Below are 19,057 nucleotides of genomic sequence, written 5' to 3'. Positions count from 1 at the left end.
CATAAATAAATAAAATAAAAACATTCTTATTTATAAAATAAAGCACAGAGTAAGAGAACTACCTGTGGGAAAAAAGAAATAAAACTACCTGTAACACAATGAATATAACACATGGTTTGTTATATGCAGCATAAAGAATCATTACATCATCATGAATTATTAAAAGGTGAACCATCCCAGCTCAAGAAATAGAGTTTTACCAGCCAGTCCAGAAGCTCGCCACATTCCCTATCTGAGCCACAACCCCTTCTTTCCTTTGTAAAGGTAACTGGTCTTCTGATTCTCATAGTAATGATTTCTTTGCATTTCTTTATTTTTTTAAAATTAATTTATTTATTTGAGAGAGGCCCACAAGCTGGGGGAATAGGGGGAGGAAGAGAGAATCTCAAGCGGACTCCCTGCTGAGCACAGAGCATGATGTGGGCCTCCATACCAGGACCCTGAGATCATGACCTGAGCTGATATCAAGAGTCCAACACTTAACCGACTAAGCCACCGAGGCCCCCTCCTTTTGTTACTTTAAACATTTTCACCCAAGTGTGTATCACTAGTGTCTTTCTAAACATCGTAATCAATTTTGTCCATTTTTAAGAGGTATTTTAAAATCTGTCTTACTCTAAATATTCCCTCACATCTCTTTTTATGTCCTTGCTCTTCATTCATTGAATGACCCAGGTCATTTGACCTGTAGAAATTCTACACCCGGAATTTTGCTGATTGCTGATATATCCTTGTTTTAGTGTATTAATTACTTCCTTGGGAATGGTTAGGCAATTTGGAAATCTTGTGAACCATGGGCTAATAAGAGAAGCCATTCATCATTCACTAGTATCTGCAAATGTGATTTCCAAGGTGATGAGAGGCTTTTGTGCCTCTTGAAAAGGAGTGTATGTGTGTGTTTCAGATGGGCAGTTTGTGTGAAGCTTTTCTGTAATTCTGTAATTCTGTTGAGAGATAATCATAAATAAATACAGTCAAGTTTGGTTTAATGAATGGCTAAGATCTGTGTGCTTAAGCACAAGGACATGAGTTTCTGGCTGTCTCTCTTTCTGATTACTTCACTGTGTTAGCTAGGGAGACAAAGGGAGGTAGACCAACATAGTGAATTAATATCCCTTAGGACACCATTTATCAAAATGTGTGTTGAAGACTATTAACAGTTAATGCATATACCCCCCACACTGAAAAGGTGTCTGTAGCTTAATAAGTTAGGAAAATGCAAAATTAGAGTACCCATGAGCATATTACAGTTACTGAAAAATTCTGTATTAAATAAACTTGTTTAATTTTGGTTATTTTTCAAAATACCCTTGACAAGAGAAGGTGTTTTGTTTATTTCCACTGAATATCTAACAGTATCTTGTGGTACATGTATTTACCATAGATAACCTTTGGTAAGTTCTCATCTGGTTGCACTGAATTTGTAGATCAAATTGGGAACATAGCCACCTTAAAAATATTGTCTTCTGATCCATGAACATAGAATGCCTTTCCATTTATTTAGATCTTCTTTAATTAATTTCAACAATGGTGTATAGTTTTCAGAGTATACATTTCTGTATGTATGTATGTATGTATGTATGTATAGATTTCAGAGTATACAGTTTATATTTCTTTTGTTAAATTTATTCCTACATGTTTTATTCTCTTTGATTCTATAATAATTGGAATCATTTTCTTAATTTTCACTTTTGATTAAATCATAAATATATAAAATTACAATAAACTTTTTGTATGTTGGGATTATGTTCTGTATTCTTGTTGAATTTACTTATTAGTTGCAATAATTCTTAGAATTTTCCTCAGGATTTTTTAGACACACAATCACGTCATCTGATAACATTTTATTTCTTCTTTTCCAATCTAGATGTCATTGATTTCATTTTCTGGCCTAATTGTGCTAGAACCTTTAGTACAATATTGAATAGAGGTTGTAAAAGTAGACATCCTTCTCCAGTTCCTTATACCAGGGAGAAAGCATTCAATCATGGTGTATAATCCTTTTTTTATACTGACAGATTTGGTTTGCTGGTATTTTGTTGAGGAGTTTTGCACCTGTATTCTCAAGAGATGTTGGTGTGTAGTTTCTTATGATGTCTTTATTAGGTTTGTGTCATTAGAGCCTCATAGAATACATAAGGAAGTGTTCTTTCCTTTTTTTATATTTTGTGAAGAACTGGTATTAATTTCCCTTTAAATGTGAGGCAGAATTCAGCAATGAAGACATCTGGACTTGGGCTTTCCTTTGTGGGTAGTTTTCTTGATTACTAATCAGTCTTTTTACTTTTTAAAAATCTATTCATTTTATCTATTTCTTCTTGAATCAGTTTGGGTAGTTTTTGTCTTTTCTTTCAGTATATTATCTAATTTATTGGAACACATTGTTCATAATATTCCTTAATGATCTTTTTTATTTCTGTAAGGTTGGTAGTGATGTCCTTATCTTTCATTCCTGATTTTAATAATTTGAGTTTTCTCTCTTCTTTCATTGATAAGTGTAGGTAAACCTGTGTTCCCCTTTTTTCCAGCTTTATTGAGATATAACTGACATATAGCATTATGTAAGTTTAGGGTGTACGACGTATTGATTTGATACACTTACATATTACAAAGTGATCACCAGGATAGTGTTAGCTATACCTTCCATCACATCACATAATTATCATTTTCCTTTTCGTGGTAAGAACATTTAAAATCTGTTCTAGCAACTTTCAAGTATATACAACAGTATTTTAAGTAAAATCACTATCCTGTACATTAGATCTCCAGAACTTATTCATCTTAGAGTCAGAAGTTTGTACTCTTTAAAATATTTATCATTTTTTTGTTTTGTTTAAGATTTTATTTATTTATTTGACAGAGAAAGAGACCACAAATAGAGTGGCAGGCAGAGGGAGAGGGAGAAGCAGACTTCCAACTGAGCAGGGAGCCCAACGTGGAACTCAATCCCAGGACTCTGGGATCAAAACCTGAGCAGATGTTTAACTGAGTGAGCCACCCAGGCGCCCCAAAAGATTTATCATTTTTGTTGATTTTTTTAAAGAACCAATTTTTTGTTTCATGAATATTCTCTATTGTTTTTCTGGGTTTGTTTTTTTTTTTTAATATCCTACCTAATCTTTATTATTTCCTTCTTTCTGTATGTTTTGGGTTTAGTGTGTCCTTTCTCTTCAGTGTGTTAAGGTGAAAGCTTATTATTCTATCAATTTGGGATTATTTTATTTTTTTATTATAAGCATTTATAGTTCTAAATTTCCCTCTAAGCCCTGCTCTTACAGCTGTATTTCATAAGTTTTGGTGTTCTGTGTCTTCATTTTCATTCATCTCACAGTATTTTCTAATTCACTTCTAATTTCTTCTTTGATTCACTGATTATTTTGAAGTGTTTTGTTTAATTTCCATATATTTGTGAGTTTCCCAAATTTCTCTCTCTGATTGATATCTAATTTTATTTCATTATGTTGGAGAATATTATCAATTTTGTTTTATGGTTTAGCATGTGTCCTATCCCAGAGAATGTACCATGGAAGAGTATATACTCTGCTGCTATTGTTGGGTAGATGTCCATTAAATCTAGGTGGTTTATAGTGTTGAAGTCTTCATTTCCTTGTTCTTCTGCCAGTTGTTCTATCTTATTTAAAGTAAAATACTGATGGGGCGCCTGGGTGGCTCAGTTGGTTAAGAGACTGACTCTTAAATTCAGCTCAAGTAATGATCTCAGGGTTGTGGGGTTGAGCCCCACATCAGGCTCCATGCTCAGGGCCGAGTCTGATTGAGGTTCTCTTTCTAATCTCTCTCTAATCCAGGTGCCATGGAGTTTTGTTGTTGTTTTTTTTTTTTAAGATTTTTATTTATTTGACCGAGAGACCACAAGTAGACAGAGCAGCAGGCAGGGGTGGGGGGTTGAAGCAGGCTCCCCACTGAGTGGAGAGCTCCATGTGGGGCTTGTTCTCAGGACCCTGAGATCATGACCTGAGCAGAAGGCAGAGGCTTAACCCACTGAGCCACCCAGGCACCACTTGTTTTTTAATCCAGCTGGCAATCTTGGGTTTTTTGCTTGGTTTGTTTAATCCATTTACACTTAATGTTATTATTACTATAGTTGGATTTACATTTGTTGTGTTACTTTTTGTCTTATATACGTCTTGTGTAATTTTTGTCTCTCTATTCTTCCTTTAATGCTTTCTTTTGCTTAATCATTTTCTAATGTAACATTTTAATTCCTTTAATGATTTTTCAAAATTTATTGTTGAGGGGCACCTGGTTGGCTCAGTGGGTTAAGCCTCTGCCTTCGGCTCAGGTTGTGATCTCAGGGTCCTGGGATCGAGCCCCACATCCGGCTCTCTGCTCAGCGGGGAGCCTGCTTCCCCCTCTCTGCCTGCCTCTCTGCCTACTTGTGATCTCTCTCTCTGTGTCAAATAAATAAATGAATAATATCTTTTAAAAAAATTTATTGTTGAGTCTTTTTCTTACTTTTTGCTGTAGGGCTTAACATATACATCTTAACTTAGCAGAATCTACATCAGATTTATATTAACTTAATTCCAGTGTGAGATAGAAATGTTCATCCTCTGTAGCTCTACTCCATTTTCCTCTGTGTTGTCCTATTGAAGTTATACATGTGCATCTCTGTGTCACAAACTCAACAATGCATTGTTATAATTATTATTGTATACAATTTTTTATCTTTATGGGAAGGTAAGCAAGAAAGGAAAGCAAGTGTATATTTGTAGCACTTATTATATCTTATTTATCAATAACTATCTTATTTATCATTTCTGGTTCTTTGTATTTGCTCTTGTGGATTCAAGTTACCATTTAGTGTCATTTCTTTAATTCAATACAATTTTATTTTCACCTTTTTGTGTGTGTGTGCTGTTTTGGGCAAATTTATTACATTTCTATATGCAATAGGCCCAGCAATATGATTATGTACATTTGGGACTTTTTTTTAAATTCTTTTTAAATCTTGTAACTTTATGATTTGGTTAATCAGTTAAAATCATGTAAATTAAGTGGTGTTTATACTCAAAGTTTTCTTTTGATTAAGAGAACATTTACATTACAACAACTTCTTTTTCATCTTCAATGGAGTATTAACCTGATGTTAGTTTCAGATGTATGACATAGTGAATCCATAATTCTATACATTACTCATTGCTCACCATAAGTGTAGTACAATTCGTCACCATACAAAATCATTACAGTATTATTGACTATATTCTCTGTGCCATACTTTCTATCTCCATGACTTATTTATCATATTATATACATATTGTTTTATACAACCACTCTGTAGGTCAATTAGGAGAAGAAAGGAGAAGAAATATGCATCAAAAATGTCTTTTTCAAGTATGTACTTACCTTTACCAGTGCTTTTGGGCTTCTTGTCTTATATGTTTGAATTGCTCTACAGGGTTATTGCTTTTAGGCTGAAAAACTTCTTTAGTATTTCTTGTAACACAGGTCTGCCCACAGCACACATTCCTTCAGTTTTTAGTTATCTGAAATGTTTTCATTTTCTCTTATTTTTGAAATAAAATTGTTCTGCATTTATGATTTTTGGTTGACAGTTTTTCCTTTGTGCACTTTGCTGTATTACTCTCACTTTGGCTATATCACTGTCATTTTGGCCTCCATTGTTTCTGATGAGAAATCAACTATTAATTTCATTGAAGTTCCTTTGTAAGTGACAAAGCATTTTTCCTTTATTGATTTCAAGATTTTCTTCATGTCTTTGACTTTCTGCATTTTTATTAGGAATTGTCTCTGTGTTGATCTCTTTCTGTTTATTCTACTTGGATTTCGTTGAGCTTCTCAGATTTATAGATTTTCGTTAAATTGGAGACATTTACAGTCATTATTTCTTCAAATATTTTTTCTTCATTTTTCTCTGCTCTATTTCTAATATTTGATTTTGTATATGTTGTTGAGTTTAATGATGTCCCACATTTCTCTGAGACTATTTCTCTTCATTCTCTTTTCTCTTTATTCTTTGTATTACATAATCTCTCGTCAATTCATCTTAAAATTTGCTAATTCATTCTTCTGCAAGTTCAAATCTACTGTTGAGCACCTCTAGTGAATTTTTCATTTTACTATTGTTATTGCTCTTTTCAGCTCCAAAATTTCCATTCTATTCTTTCTTAAAATTTCTAGCCCTGCATTGATACTCCCTATTTGATGAGACATTGTCTTTGTACTCTTCATTAATCATGGTTTACTTTAGTTCTCTGAACATAATTATAATGACTAATTTTAAGTGCTTGTCATTTCAATCTGATTTTGGATTGCTCTTGCAGGCAGTTTGCATTGCTTGCTTTTCCCCCTATGTATAGGTTACATTTTCCTGTGCTATGTATGTCTCATAATTTAGGTTAAAAATGGGATACTTTAGGGGTGCCTGAGTGGCTCAGTGGGTTGAGCCTCTGCCTTCAGCTCGGGTCAATATCTTAGGATCCTGGGATCGAGCCCCACATTGGACTCTCTGCTTAGCAGGGAGCCTGCTTCCCTTTCTCTCTGCCTGCTTCTCTGCCTACTTGTTAACTCTCTCTCTGTCAAATAAACAAATAAAATATTCTTTAAAAAAAAATGGGATACTTTAGGGACTCTGGGTACTTGTTCCCTTCATTCTTCTTTGGATATTGTTACTATTATTTGTTTGTTTATTTGTTTAGTGACTGGTTGGATTATTTTCATCTACTCCTCTGCCCTACCGACCCCTTCCCAACTTCAAGTCTCAGGTGTTGCTCCTCAGAGTGTTTAGTATTGGGTGTGCTTGTAGTAAGTAGTTTTAGCAGTGCTCTTTCACTGCTTCTTTCCCTGACTGCACCCATCTGTTAAGCTCCAATAGTTGCTGGGTGATTGCTCCATTGTTTTCAGTACTGTTCTGTAGTATAAATTGTGCCATAGACTGATCTAGTTAAATTCAGGTTCCCTTGCAGAGATAGTGTTTGAGGCCAGTTTCTGAGATTTGTTCTGACCCCACAATGGCTCTTCTTAGCTTTCCTTTTCCTGTGGTTCCCTCTGATAATCTAGCTGGTCTCTGGATTAATTTATATCTGTAATGAAGCTACCATCCTACTCTTAATTGCTTTCCACCAAAACCTCCACTGTTTTTGAGTATGCTTAGTCCTAAACTTGCTTACATTTTGTTTCAAATAAAGTCACTTCTTTTCTCTCTCAGGGATCTCATTTATGGCTGCCTCTTCCCCTGGGCAAAATCTCTGAGGCAAGGGTTTAGAGCTGGGTCTGGGAACAGTGGTATGCTTTTCTCTGAGTGACTTCTGCTTTAGCTACTGGGCAGTGGATGCGAGTGGTACCCTCTAGTCTTTTTTGCTTGCCTCTCTTAGTCTGGAATCTCAGACCTATGATGAACTAGAGCTAGTGCCCCAGTATTCTTAGAGTCACACACACATAAATGTAAAGATTCTTTCTACTCATGAGGGCTGGGCACAAAAGGGGAGACCACAAACTCTAGATGGCACTTACTAGGAACATAGCTATGCAACAAGTAGTATGGGGTACAATGAGAAATATGGATGTTCTGCCCCTATTGAAAAGACAGTGCAGCCTTTGATGGGGAGCTTGAGCAAAAGGGAGCCCTGGGTGCTTTGCCTTGCAGTTTCTGTCACATTAGCCAAGGAAGCAGGGAGAAGGGAATGAGTTGTGGTTCAAATGGCACAGATTACTACTCTTCTTAATTTTAGTAGATTTCTTAAAAAAGTGTTTTTTCATTTGCTATATATCTGTAGGATCATTTCCAGAGACTATAAGTGGTTTTAAAAAATGACTTCAATAATATATTAAGCCCTATGTAGAGGGAATTATAGCCCTCTGAATTCTATGTCCTGTATTCTTCTGTTCCATTTCCTGCTCTTTCTATATACATAACCATTATCTTGAATTTAGAATTCCACATCTCTATCAAATTTGTATAATTTATTACATATGTATGTATTCTGAAACAGGAAACATGATTCCTTCAGGTATACAATAAGATAAATACTAAGACAGTGAGCATGTTTCATAAATAAAAGATATTTAGTTCTTGCTTGAAAAAACACCAATAAACACAAGAATATTCACAGAAAGTAGCCTTAAAGATCATCATTTGTAACTTAGGAAAAAAAACCACCTCATTGTTATGTAAAAATATCTGAAATGACATGAAAGCCCACTGGCACTAATTGGTAATCACATCTAAATTATGAAGTGGTTCAGGGAGTGTTGATTCTGGTTTCCTGGAGATACAGTGCCCTGATAAAACACTGTGGAGTGTGAATGTACACCTTTCTCCATCCAAACCTAGCAAACTCTACTCTGCATGAACACTTGAGGCCTAGACATAGTAATACTAATGTAGGAAAGTGGTGGATGATGGTTATCTGGAATGGATAGCAGTTTAAGAGAGACGGGTAATTATTTCAAGAAGTGAAAGGAACAACAGAGAACTGTATGATAAAGTCCAAAGTCAGTAACTTTTAAGGGACTCAAGTTGGGAATCAGAGAAAGTAGGAGGGTAGGAGAAGGATTTGAAGTCACTCTGGGATAGATTTACCTGGCTTAAAAGATGGATGGAGGCCTCAGAAGAAAGGAGAACTGCAGTATCTTGAATTCTTGTGTTTGAGGAAGAAATCAGTAGCAAGTTCATTGGAAAGGGCCTGTCATAGACCTAAGTAAGATAACCCCAAATGACCATGTCCTATAAGTAGGGATCCCCTCCCTTTGACAATGGATGAAACCTATGTATATGATGGGTTATGTTATGTCATGTGGTTATGTTATAGTATATGATTATGTTATAGTATATGGAAAAGGTGGAGGGATTTTGCAAATGCAGCTGGCTTTATCAGTTGATCTCTTTAAATGCAAAAAGCTCTCCTGCTGGCCTTAAAGAAGTTCCAGCCATGTCATGAACCACCTAAGGAAGTGGTAAGTCTCTAAGAACAGAGGGCTTCAGTCCTATAGTCCCAAAGAACTGAATTCTATGACTCTGGGCTCCAGATGAGAATGCATCCTAGCCAACACCTTGATTGTAGGCTTGCAACACCCAGATTAAGAGACCCAGTTAGGGGTTAAATGCCCCAGTCAAAAGACACAGGGTATAGAATGAATAAAAAAACAAAACCCATCTATATGTTGCCTACAAGAAACTCATTTTAGATGCGAAGACACCTCCAGATTTAAAGTGAGGGGGTGGAAAACAATTTACCATGCTAATGGGCATCAGAAGAAAGCTGGGGTGGCAATCCTTATATCAGATCAATTAGATTTTAAGCCAAAGACTATAATAAGAGATGAGGAAGGACACTATATCCTACTCAAAGGGTCTGTCCAACAAGAAGATCTAACAATTTTAAATATCTATGCCCCTAACGTGGGAGCAGCCAACTATATCAACCAATTAATAACAAAATTAAAGAAACACATCAACAATAATACAATAATAGTAGGGGACTTTAACACTCCCCTCACTGAAATGGACAGATTATCCAAGCAAAAGATCAACAAGGAAATAAAGGCCTTCAATGACACACTGGACCAGATGGACATCACAGATCTATTCAGAACATTTCATCCCAAAGCAACAGAATACACATTCTTCTCCAGTGCACATGGAACATTCTCCAGAATAGATCACATCCTGGGTCACAAATCAGGTCTCAACCGGTATCAAAAGATTGGGATCGTCCCTGCATATTTTCTGACCACAATGTTCTGAAGCTAGAACTCAATCACAAGAGGAAATTTGAAAAGAACCCAAATACATGGAGACTAAACAGCATCCTTCTAAAGAATGAATGGGTCAACCAGGAAATTAAAGAAGGAGAAAATTCATGGAAACAAATGATAATGAAAACACAATGATTCAAAATCTGTGGGACACAGCAAAGGCAGTCCTGAAAGGAAAATAAATAGCGGTACAAGCCTTTCTCAAGAAACAAGAAAGGTCTCAAGTACACAACCTAACCCTACACCTAAAGTAGCTGGAGAAAGAACAAGAAAGAAACCCTAAACCCAGCAGGAGAAGAGAAATCATAAAGATCAGAGCAGAAATCAATCAAATAGAAACCAAAAAAACAATAGAACAAATCAACGAAACTAGGAGCTGGTTCTTGGAAAGAATTAATAAGATTGATAAACCCCTGGCCAGACTTATCAAAAAGAAAAGAGAAAGGACCCAAATAAATAAAATCATGAATGAAAGAGGAGAGATCACAACTAACACCAAAGAAATACACAGACAATTATAAGAACATACTATGAGCAACTCTACGCCAACAAATTTGACAATCTGGAAGAAATGGATGCATTCCTAGAGACATATAAACTACCCCAACTGAACCAGGAAGAAATAGAAAACCTGAACAGACCCATAATCAGTAAGGAGATTGAAACAGTCATCAAAAATCTCCAAACAAACAAAAGCCCAGGGTCAGACGGCTTCCCAGGGGAATTCTACTAAACATTTAAAGAAGAATTAATTCCTATTCTCCTGAAACTGTTCCAAAAAATAGAAATGGAAGGAAAACTTCCAAACTCATTTTATGAGGCAAGCATCACCTTGATCCCAAAACCAGACAAGGATCCCGTCAAAAAAGAGAATTACAGACCAATATCCTTGATGAACACAGATGTGAAAATTTGCACCAAAATACTAGCCAATAGGATCCCACAGTACATTAAAAGGATTATTCACCACGACCAAGTGGGTTTTATTCCAGGGCTACAAGGTTAGTTCAACATCTGCAAATCAATCAATGTCATACAACACATTAATAAAAGAAAGAACAAGAACCATATGATACTCTCAAGAGATGCTGAAAAAGCATTTGACAAAGTACAGCATCCCTTCCTGATCAAAACCCTTCGAAGTGTAGGGATAGAGGGCACATACCTCAATATTATCAAAGCCATCTATGAAAATCCCACCGCAAATATCATTCTCAATGGAGAAAAACTGAAAGCTTTTCCGTTAAGGTCAGGAACACGGCAGGGATGTCCATTATCACCACTGCTATTCAACATAGTACTAGAAGTCCTAGCCTCAGCAATTAGATAACAAAAGGAAATTAAAGTCATCCAAATTGGCAAAGAAGAAGTCAAACTATCACTCTTCACAGATGATATGATACTATATGTGGAAAACCCAAAAGACTCCACTCCAAAACTGCTAGAACTTGTACAGGAATTCAGTCAAGTGTCAGGATATAAAATCAATGCACAGAAATCAGTTGCATTTCTCTACACCAACAACAAGACAGAAGAAAGAGAAATTAAGGAGTCAATCCCGTTTACAATTGCACCCAAAACTATAAGATACCTAGGAATAAACCTAACCAAAGAGACTAAGAATCTATACACAGAAAATTATAAAGTACTCATGAGAGAAATTGAGGAAGACACAAAGAAATGGAAAAATGTTCCATGCTCCTGGATTGGAAGAATAAATATTGTGAAAATGTCTATGCTACCTAAAGCAATCTACACATTCAATGCAATCCCTATCAAAATCCCATCCATCTTTTTTCAAAGAAATGGAACAAATAATCCTAAAATTTATATGGAACCAGAAAAGACCTTGAATAGCCAAAGGAATATTGAAAAAGAAAGCCAAAGTTGGTAGCATCACAATTCCGGCCTTCAAGCTCTATTACAAAGCTGTCATCATCAAGACAGCATGGTACTGGCACAAAAACAGACACATAGATCAATGGAACAGAATAGAGAGCCCAGAAATAGACCCTCAACTCTATGGTCAACTAATCTTCGGCAAAGCAGGAAAGAATGTCCAATGGAAAAAAGACAGCCTCTTCAATAAATGGTGCTGGGAAAATTGGACAGCCACATGCAGAAAAATGAAATTGGACCCCTTCCTTACACCACACATGAAAATAGACTCAAAATGGATGAAGGACCTCAATGTGAGAAAGGAATCCATCAAAATCCTTGAGGAGAATGCAGGCAGCAACATCTTCGAACTCAGCCGCAGCAACATCTTCCTAGGAACATCGCTAAAGGCAAGGGAAGCAAGGGCAAAAATGAACTATTGAGACTTCATCAAGATCAAAAGCTTTTGCACAGCAAAGGAAACAGTTAACAAAACCAAAAGACAACTGACAGAATGGGAGAAGATATTTGCAAACGACATATCAGATAAAGGGCTAGTGTCCAAAATCTATAAGGAACGTAGCAAAACAAGTCAGGAAATGACAGATGCTGGTGAGGATGCGGAGAAAGGGGAACCCTCCTACACTGTTGATGGGAATGCAAGCTGGTGCAACCACTCTGGAAAACAGCATGGAGGTTCCTCAACATGTTGAAAATAGAACTACCCTATGACCCAGCAATTGCACTACTGGGTATTTACCCTAAAGATACAAACGTAGTGATCCAAAGGGGCACGTGCACATGAATGTTTATAGCAGCAATGTCCACAATAGCCAAACTATGGAAAGAACCTAGATGTCCATCAACAGATGAATGGATAAAGAAGAGGTGGTATATACACAGAATGGAATACTATGCAGCCATCAAAAGAAATGAAATCTTGCCATTTGTGACGACGTGGATGGAACTAGAGGGTATTATGCTTAGTGAAATAAGTCAATCGGAGAAAGACAACTATCATATGATCTCCCTGATAGGAGGACGTGGAGATGCAACATGGGGGGTTGGGGGCTAGGAGAAGAATAAATGAATCAAGATGGGATTGGGAGGGAGACAAACCATAATTGACTCTTAATCTCACAAAACAAACTGAGGGTTGCGGGGGGAGGGGGGGGGTTGGGAGAGGGGGAGTGGGATTATGGACATTGGGAAGGGTATGTGCTATGGTAAGTGCTGTGAAGTGTGTAAACCTGGCGATTCACAGACCCGTACCCCTGGGGATAAAAATACATTATATGTTTATAAAAAATAAAATAAATTAATTAATTTTTAAAAAAAAGAGACCCAGTTAGGCCATACCCAGACTCCTGACCTAAGGAAATTGAGATAGCAAATGTGTATTGTTTTAAAGCATTTGCTTTGTGGTAATTTGTTCCACAGCAATCAAAAGCTAAGTAAGGGGGCGCCTGGGTGGCTCAGCGGGTTAAAGCCTCTGCCTTCAGCTCAGGTCATGATCCCGGGGTGCTGGGATCGAGCCCCGCATCGGGCTCTTTGCTTAGCTGGGAGCCTGCTTCCTCCTCTCTCTCTGCCTGCCTCTCTGCCTACTTGTAATCTCTATCTGTCAAATAAATAAATCTTTTAAAAAAAAAAAAAAAAAGCTAAGTAAGACCTCTTTCAAAATATTTGCTTAGGGCATCAAAATATCTAGCCAGTTTTCTAAGGAAAAATATCACAATGACTGGTGATGAGGGAGCAAAAGGCAAACTGAGGGCAAAGCACAACCAATACCCTACAAACTGCCCTGCACTCGGAAACCTAGACTCAGTTTCCTAGGACCCTGATATCACTCTCTCCCTTCCATAGGATAGAAAATATTATATAATCAGTCACTCCTCAAACCCACGGTTCAACTCTTTCTGCCCAAGGGTCCTGTCCCCATGCTATAATAAAACCACCTTTTTGCACTAAAGACATCTCAGTAATTCTTTCTTGGCCATCAGCTCTGCACCCCACCACTTCAAACCACATTAGTTTGGATCATTTGGGAAAATATTTGACTTATGTGATTATCCCATTTACCTATGCCTAGTCTGTTTTTCTAAAGAAATGAGAAGAGCTATTCTTGAACAAGTTTTTAAAGACCATTTTGTTACTGCTTAGTTTCATGGTTTTTTGCCTATGGCTTTTTGACTCAAAGGTCTTCAAATACTATAGCAATATTTTCTAGTTATTAAACTTGAAACTAGTAACTTTATGCCAAACTGGTTCTTCTTTTATCAAAGACTGACATCCTCATTCCTCAAATTATATTTCCAGTAGTCTTACCTGGCTTTTTCCACTCACTATAAGTCATTGTTATTGAAGGGAACAAAAATGTCTTAATAATTTTCTAATTTGCACTTCAGCAAATCTAAGATGGATGTTGGAAAGATTGGATATGGACACAAATCCTTAGCACTGATAAAGAAAAAAGAATTATGTACTTCAGAAAGAACCATTCAAAACATTTGGTACCATATCCTTTCACTGTTACAGTAAGTGTTGGTTTTGTTTTATTTTGTTGTTGTTTTTTTTAAGTAAGCTCCATTTAATCTGCGCTTTTCTACTCTACTTTCCATTGGAAGGTTAATGATTAATTATATATTTAATAAAAAGAAATATCCACTCATTTTTATTTTTAACTCATTTTGTGTGTTAAAAGAAGACAGTTTTGGGACATCTGAGTGGCTCAGTCAGTTAAGCCTCTGCCTTCGGCTCAGGTCATGATCCCAGGGGCCTGGGATCAAGTCCCAAATTGGGCTCCTTGCTTGGCGGGGAGTCTGCTTCTCCCTCTGCCAAAGCCCTCCCTCCCCCACCCCAGCTTGTACACTCTCTCTCTCTCTGACAAATAAATACATAAAATCCTTTAAAAAAAAAAGAAGAAGAAGAAGAAGAAGAAGACAATGACGACAGTTTTTCCATTAAGGAATAGAGGAGTTCAAAGGAATCCAATTTCCTCTGACCTTTATATCCTCTTCAGTGTCAGTGAATTTCAGAAGATACAAAATTAAATAAATCTCTGTAATTAATTGGTTAAAATGGTATATTTAGATTAGTCAGGATGAATATAATGTTTTATTTTAGAAATTTACGATAATGTCATGGAGTTGAAAAGAATCTTCTCCATCTGTTATGAGGTTGCTCATGAGAAAAGCTAGAAAATGGAGTGGCAAGGCATAATAGTTTTTATGTGGATGTCTGTTCTTCCTTTCCAGTACCACTTCTTGTGAAGAAGTGGCAAAATTCTTCCAAAATCTTGAGCCCCAATGTGCAGTGCAGTATGACAGCAACCGCTAGGAAAATCTTTGAAAGGTAGGGGGGAAAAAATGGTTAGAAATGATTCCACGTTGTCAGCACAAGAATTTGAGGGAGTCAATTAATGACAAAGGAGTAGGCTGTTTGTTTCTAATATTGCAAGGATTTTTCAGTCTGTCCTTACCTGTGTTAAAACATGTGAGGACACTTTAGGAAGCATGTTTCACATTCATTCTTTGTTAGGATCTTTTAAAAAGTTGCTGGCATGAGTACATTGTGATCCTCTCATTATAAAAAAGCAGCTCAAGTGTTCCTTTGACACAGTCTTTCTCTGTGAGGAGAAAAAGATACAACTCTTCCCAAAGCAGGGCATCTGATAATTCACTATACTTGTAGTCAGAAATTAAGCAGCACCTAAGAGAGCTAATGGAGCAGAACAAAATCTTTAGAAACAAGTCCCCTTTTGTTACTGGAGCACTTTTAACAACTCACTTTGTTTCCTTACCAGTTTGCAGTGCATTAGCAGAGATAAAGAATTGTGCCTCCCTAGTAACCTATGAAGTAATTAGCTCGGTTACTCTGGATTAAATATAATGCAGTTTACAGCAGGTAAAGTTCTTTGCCAACCTGTCCCTGTCATTTCCCTGTACTTGTTAAGCCAGAAGGAATTCATGTACTAGCATATAGCATGTCATACCATTTGGAAAACAATAGTATTATAATATGAATAAAAAATAAAATTTGACTGGGTGCCTGGGTGGCTCAGTGGGTTAAAGCCTCTACCTTCAGCTCAGGTCATGATCCAGAGTCCTGGGATGGAGTCCCATATCCCGCTCTCAGCTCATTGGGGAGCCTACTTCCCCCTCCCCCTCTCTGCCTGCCTTTCTGCCTACTTGTGATCTCTGTCAGTCAAATAAATAAATAAAATCTTAAAAAAATAATAAAATAAATAAAATTTAAAAAAACAAAATTTGACTAATGAATGAATCTAAGTACCTAAATGCTAACATTTATTATGGTCAGAGATCACATTAAAGACAGCATGATGTCAGTCAACCTGGGAAGACAAAGCTCACAAAAATACTTTATTTCAGAATTTGCATAGCAAGTAAAGAACCACCACCACAACTTTGATGTCCCCTTTTTCTGCCTCCCAGGACTGTAAAGATGCATAGAACATCTAGGTTCTAGCTTGGCTAGGCTGAGAAGTGTGCCTCCAGCACAGTGCGTCTTGAGTCTCACGAGAGCGCCTTGATTTTTTTTTTTTTAACCTGTATTTTTAAGTAAGCTTTTCTTCTCTTGGCGTCTTTGGCTAGTTTCATGAGCTAACACTGTTGGAAAGGACTTTGTTTAGTTATTTACTTGCTATCACTGCTGTGACTCCTTGAATCAGAACAAACTATGAATAAATTTCACTCTTTACTCTTTGGACTGTAACCACAAAGTATACATATTTACATTAGGTCCAAATAATTGTCTTTCCTTGATAGTATTAATGAAATACTTCTTTTTTCATAAATATCAAATAAAGGGAACAAGCCCAATGATGACCTCCTAAATCACCCTGGCATTTAGGTCTCCACTCGTTTCCCATTTTTTTCTCCCCACCACCAACTCAGGTTAATTTATTCCATACAATTTAAAAAATAATAAATGGACTTTTACAGAATTATGCACAAAAGGAGAGAGAGTTCCTATATACTGTCTCACCACTCTCCTCAGTTTTACCATCTCCATTAGTGTGGCATGTCTGTTACATTGATGAGACAATGCTGAGACATTATTAACTAAAGTCCATAGTTTACATCAGGGTTCACTTTCGTGTTGTGCATTCCATGTGTCTTGACAAATATATAATGACATGTATCTACCATTATTACAAAAAAAAAAAAAAAAAAGCAGGTACCAATGTGAGTGTCAGTTTGGGGTTCTGTAGATACCATAAAACTAAACAAGAAAAAAATACTGTCCTTGTTCAGATCAGGGAGAACAATCTGTTGTCAAGTGACCACCACTGTACCCACAACTGCATATTGTTTCTGTTGAGCTAAGGGGTTACAGATGTGTAAGGAATGCTTTTCCTCTCTGTGCAGAAAATAAAAGCTGTATGGTTCATGTCAAGAGAGCAGATACAAATAAGAATTAAAAAGAACATCCAGATGAAGTCTTCTACCCATCCTGCTCACTACTTTGTGACTAACTCCATTACCTTCTAATATGTCTGTACTTTGAACCTTATATATAAGAAGGATGATGGTGGGGGTTTTAACTGTGTTAGAGTTTTGGTGACATCTAGGAAAACCCTTAACTATCTCTTTAGTAATTTTCTTTCTCATTAGTAATTTTCTTGCTCTCTTTTTAAAAATTTGTGTACTTGATCTTTCCCCCTTTTTCATCTGGAGTAGGCTGTGACATTTTCTTTATTTATAAGATATAAGATTATATTGTTTTATTCTTTCTAAATATTTGCAACTTCATCTTTATTCTTTTCTGCTTTTCTTAGATTCATAAATCATAAATCTTTTTTCTCTAAAAAGCATTCATATATCTTTATTTTCTTCTTTGTATGCAAGACTATATTTTCCTTTCTGTATGCTAAACATACATAACATGTTCATGTAAAATGTAAGTAATAATAATAAGCACACATGTACTTACTGCACAGGTTAAGAAATAGAATTTTACTGGTATCATGAAAGGTGCTGAATAAGCCTCTCTGGTGCTTTTCTCCTTCCTTTCCCCGCAAAAAATACACAGTCCTGAAGTTCATGTTACTCATTCCCTAGCTTTGCTTGATAGTTGTTTTTTGTTTCTTATTTTATTTTTTCAGAGAGTGCACATGCTAGGGGGAGGGGCAGAATGGGAGGGGAAGAGAATCTCACACAGACGCCATGCTCAGTGAACCTGGGGTTCAATCTCACCACCCAGAGATCATGCCTGAGCCGAAATCAATAGTCGGTCACTTTAACCCACTGAGCCACCCAGGCTCTTCTGCTTCATAGTTTTACTACCTATATGTTTATCTTTAAGCAATATACTGTAAATTTTGCCTGTGTTTTTACATAATAAGAATGAAATCATGCTGTATTTTTCTGACTTGCTTCTTCTGTTTAGTATTATATTTTTGAGGTTCACTTGTTTTCACAGCTGTATGTGAAAGAGAAGAATAAGTATACCAGAATGTATTCATTTGAATAAGAACAGAATAACCCCCAAATATGCTACTTTTACATGTGGATTATTGTGAGCTGAAGGCAGTCAAGACCCAGCAGACAAAAACTTCTACCTCTCTCTTAGCTACCTAAAATATTTTAGGTAGGAGGCCTAGACCAGAAAGAGAACTTTTACCAGAGATAGTTTTTTAATCTGAAAGACATACCTGCGTGGCAGGGCAAACATCAGACTATCAAATGTATGCCCTACTTTCTTCCTGTGGGTTTTCCTCTTCCCCTTTGAGCCCCAGGCCCTTGTGTCATTTCTTAGCTCAGGATGGCTTGCAAGCCTCAGTTGCCTGACTGCCTTTGGGTCTCATATTTTTATGGGGCTTCTGTGCCTTTGAAATTAAATTTATTTCTCTCTTAATAATCTGTCTTAAATCATTTTAATTATTATACCAGCCAAAGAACCTAGGAAGTTATAAGAAAAATTTTTCTGCCCTGACATATTTAACTGTGGATGAAGTCACGTTCTTTTTCGCTTGTAGCTACTAGGAATACCATTCCTAATGGACAAAAAGAAATATTTTTTGACAAATACACCAAAATGTGTCCATTCTACCAGGAACGAACAGTTGGATTAAATCCCCACACACACACCTTTTTTTTTTCTTTTTGCTATTGGGAACAGTGTTCCAGGGAGTATTCTTTTACATGTATCTTTATAAGAGTTCAAATGTTTTCATTTTTTATTTTTACTTTATATCCAGTGAGGGAATTGTTTACATGGTATACATGTTCAATTTTGATGTCCTTAATACAAGAACTATTTGGCAATGTGGCTGGATAAGTTTACATTTCCACAAGTATTTAAAGTTTCTGTTGCTTCACATATTTGAATACACTATTATACAAAATTTTAATTTTTGACAATTTGTATGTCTGAAATGGAATAAAATTGTCATAATATCTCTTTACATCTCTCTGACCTTTAC

The sequence above is a fragment of the Meles meles genome, chromosome 3 (assembly GCF_922984935.1).
Source record: "Meles meles chromosome 3, mMelMel3.1 paternal haplotype, whole genome shotgun sequence".
NCBI lineage: Eukaryota > Metazoa > Chordata > Mammalia > Carnivora > Mustelidae > Meles > Meles meles.
The sequence above is the reverse complement of the archived record's forward strand: the minus strand, read 5'-3'. Positions refer to the sequence as shown.